The sequence below is a fragment of the Macadamia integrifolia genome, chromosome 11 (genome assembly GCF_013358625.1).
Source record: "Macadamia integrifolia cultivar HAES 741 chromosome 11, SCU_Mint_v3, whole genome shotgun sequence".
Classification (NCBI taxonomy): domain Eukaryota; kingdom Viridiplantae; phylum Streptophyta; class Magnoliopsida; order Proteales; family Proteaceae; genus Macadamia; species Macadamia integrifolia.
The window spans coordinates 15,229,989-15,234,344 of record NC_056567.1 but is presented as its reverse complement, the minus strand read 5'-3'; positions in this window follow the sequence as shown (position 1 = coordinate 15,234,344).

The following is a 4,356-nucleotide window of genomic DNA, read 5'->3' as shown; positions in this document are numbered from 1 at the left end:
ATTTTAATTGTGGGTATGCAAATTCGCTTTGTTTATACCCCTATATAGGTGGTTGTCTACCCTCTTTCCACAGGAATATTGTGATACCCTACTCGCTAAACCCGGTCTAATTTTCCTGTTAGTTCGATTTGGTCTTGTAGGATCTGAACCTGTGTAAGCCGAGGCGAATGCCATATGGAACATGATGCAAGGGTGACTTTGAACTCAGGTTGGCCAAATGAGTTGGAGTCTGTGCCTAGTGAAGTCCATGTGACCAAGTCGTGCACTTGCATGTGTCATCGGGCCATGTACGCACAATAAAGGTACGTGGTCGTATTTCATGTTAAGTACGCATGTTAATCAATTACCGAGAGTAAAATATATGTCAAGGCCGAGCACCATCGAAAATCCCAATGTTTCGGCTAATTTTTATCTGATTGGTGGGTGGTCATGGGTGGGTCAGACCCATCAGTTTGACCTACCACTCTGGTCACTAGATATTTTGACCCAAGTATAAATAGTATTTATTACCTTTTTCCCCTCATTTATTGTTTTACACGGTGGGTGAAAAAAGTAAAGAAGAAAGAAAAGGGAAGAAGGAGCAAGAAAAAGGGGAAGAAGATGCTCGTTGTGCAACCCTGGGGTTGAATCTTTCGATTACGACACCGGATTAGTGATCCTCATCTCGAGATCTATGATTTGAGGTGAATACAGTCTATATTTCTTGAACCCCTAAAAAATCCTAAGTGAAACCCTTCGATTTGGATAGGAATCCTTTAGATCTTGTTAATATCTCTTGAGAATGTAAATTTAAGGTTTAATAAAGGACCTACATATTGTTTATGAAGGATTTAGAGAAAGAAATTGCAAGATTTGAAAAGCATTTGTTGATCGTTTGAGCTAAAGAGAAGATTTGAGGTTTTTAAAGTGTTTTTGAGTAAAGAGGTAAAACCCAAGCTTAGAACTTTAAATCGATCATAGATCAATGTTGGAATCATGATATGTGACCTTAGATTTGTGAAAAATACGGTCGAATTGACTCGTGGTGGTTTCCCCAAGGTGGGATGAAGAATGAGAGTGAACAGCAAAGTCTTGATTCTAAGTGGTGGGTGCCTAAAAATGGTCAAACCCACCAATCCGGAGCCCAACTGTTCTAGATGGGTTGATGGCTCAGTCGAAAAGCAAGACTGGTGGGTACCTCACCCGCCGGTTGACCTACCAATCCAACTCATCGGGTTTCATTTGGGCCCAAATTTGTTGAAAAACCTCCTTTGATGATTTTAAACACGTTGGGATCATCATACCTCATTGGTTATGAGCCTAAAGTGGAGATGAACTAAACTCGACCTCTTTTATGATAGGTTTCACTAGAAACTCGCGTCATCACCTGCCGGATCTTCTTCGTACCAAGGGTGATCATTGTACACAATTAGGTAAATGAAAAGAGGACATTGATTTTATCTTTTGAGTGTTTTTGCATCATTCCATTTTCGGTGTAGACTAGCTATATCATCATTTTATTACTATGTGTAGCCTAGTCATTCTTGAATACCATTCGCATGTATTGATGTGTGCATTATGAATTCATTATTGACTTGATATTCTGATATCTTTAATTGTTAAATGCTTATTTTTGCTTGAGTCGTGAGATGGATGACTTTAAATTATTGAAGATGATGCATTGCTAGACTAAATGACATAATCGGCTTGGACACAAATGCATTGGTGGCCCATGGAATGGAATGCGATGGTACTATGCAGTTGTACTATCTTATATAGGAGCATGCTGCTAGGAATGACATATCCCTCTGCTACGACCCTTCCTAACAGGGGTTTAGGTGTTGGGTGTATCACTGGGGGAAAGCCTGAGGTTGTGTACCAACGGTGGCGATTAGAAGTATTCCCGACCGATCACTAGGACGATCAGCAACTTTGGTGATATAACAAGTGGGCCAATCGTACTGTTTTTAAATTAATGTAGGGAAAGACCCATTTTACATTAATGCAGGGCAAGACCCATTTTACTTTTCTGGTACCCACGACTGGCCTTCTTCAGTATCCCAATGGGCGTATCATGGGATGCAGTTAGCGACTCGTACCCAGGGCATACACGTACTGTGGTTGCGAGTAGCACATGACAAATGCCTTAGATATGATGTTTAGGTGGTTTAAGATAATAAAAATGGACTTGTATACATATAGGTGCATTTGTAGTGTGAATGATTGCTTGGCCTTTCTTTTCACTTACTGGGCTAGTGAGCTCATCCCACATGTACACCACTTTTAGAGAATCTTGCAGGTTATCTAGCTGAAAAGCTAGAGCTAGGATCCACTATGGAATTTTCAGCTAAGGACTAGTGGGTCCCAAAAGATCTTGGGCACGGAGTTGAGTGCCTGTGCGAGAGTTGTGTTGTGGGACAACAATACTGATACCAACCCAGGTTTCTTTTTTATTATTTTTTGATGTTACCCATTTTGTGCTCTAGATGTTTAAATTGTAATTCTTGTGTATATATCACACCTACAGGCCCACATGTATATGTACTATGTAATACAATTTGGGTATCAAGAGTATTAGGGTATTTACAGGTATCTATATGTAAGACTTCCACTGAAATACAGAAATTGCTTTCTTTAGTTGTAGGTATGTTGTGTAGTAGTTACTGTATCAAATGATCCTGACAGGTTTTGGGTTAACAGGTGTTAACTCGGTCATTGGTCCGATTCTGTGTGAACGGGGTGTGACAACGGTGGTATCCGAGCGTGATACTCTATCCACTCACAGCATACATGATAGATCCCCTAGAATCTTATAATAGGAACCCAGGGTTGGGTAAACATAAAAGCTTTAAATGACTAAAACTTGTAATAAGATGAAAAGTCTAAATTCTTACATTCCATTGCATGTATGAGAGTAGAACTTAAATAGATTAAAAAATGATCAATTGACCAATTCCATAAACCATTGATTAAAGTTTTAACAAAAATTTAGGCAGCATAACGACGCTATATTGAATTTCCAAAATTTTTACAGAAGTCATCTAATAAACCATATACATAAAGGTAATTACAAAAGAATGGTGACAACCACTGTCACCATCGACCCACACAAAAGATAAAACATAATAAGTTAAACTGTCCAAAAGATCCCAAACCATAGAAAAGTAGGAAAGTACTCAAACTACCACATAATTATCACCACCAGAAAGATGAGGCTAGAAAAGAGAAAAATAGAGGAAGGCCCCAAGGAGGAAAGTAGAGGGAGGAACTAGCACTCTATCAATCGTCGTCGTCCATGATAAGAGTTTCCCCACCTTTAGGCCGTGAGGTGCACTTGAAATGACGGTCATAAAAGTCAATCTTGTCATTCGTCAGGATGACTTCCTTTTTCACTCGGTGGAAGTTAGTAGCAATTCCGTCAGAAACCTTTATCCAAGTCCGTGGCCAAGGACTGGAAACTAGCCTCTATCCTACCTAGTATGTGCTATATCACCAACTTTTGGGCGGCACTCCCTCCATGCACTCTAAGATCCTGTCTTGCTCGCCTTTCAGGGCACAATGCTATCACCAATCTCTAGAAATCAAAAGCCCCACCTGAAGGTGGTGGAGCTCTAAAGTGTGGATCAGCAGCCCTAGTCTCAATAGGTTTCTCCTTGAGGATCTCATCCTCATCAATCTCCTCCTCATCTGGATGAGGGAAATTGTCATATCCCGTTCACACTGAACCGGAGCGGTGACCGAGTTAACACCGGTTAACCCAAACCTGCCAGGATCATCAGATACTGTATTCCACCACAGCATACCCACACTAACATAAGTTCATCAGATCAGCGGAAGACTAAGTTTTACCTGTGGATAAATCCCATATACTTGATACCCGAATTGTGATACAATAATTATATACATGTGGGCCCGAAGGCATGATATTTACACAACAAAAGTACAATTCATATATCAAGTATATACAGAAAATCATCAAAACAATCAGAGTGCACAGCTCGACTCGGTCTCAAGGCTGGAGCTCAGCTCGGCATCAAGGGTCGTGCCCAGCTCGGCATCACATAGAAGAGCTCAGCTCGACCTCAGAAGTGGAGATCAGCACGGCCTCCAAGGTGGAGCTCAGCTCGGCCTCAGAACTGCTGTCCCGCAGCACAGCTCTCGCACGAGCAGTCTACGCCGTGCTCAAACTCCTCAGGGGTCCACCAGTCCTCTTCAGGAAACTCGACTGTGGGACCCACCCCATGCTCCTCAGATGTATGACCTGTAAAATCATCTAAAAAGGGGGTGTACACATGGGATGAGCTCACTAGCCCAGTAAGTAGAGAGATGGACCACACACAACAGTCCACACATCACAACATATCATATGCACTACAT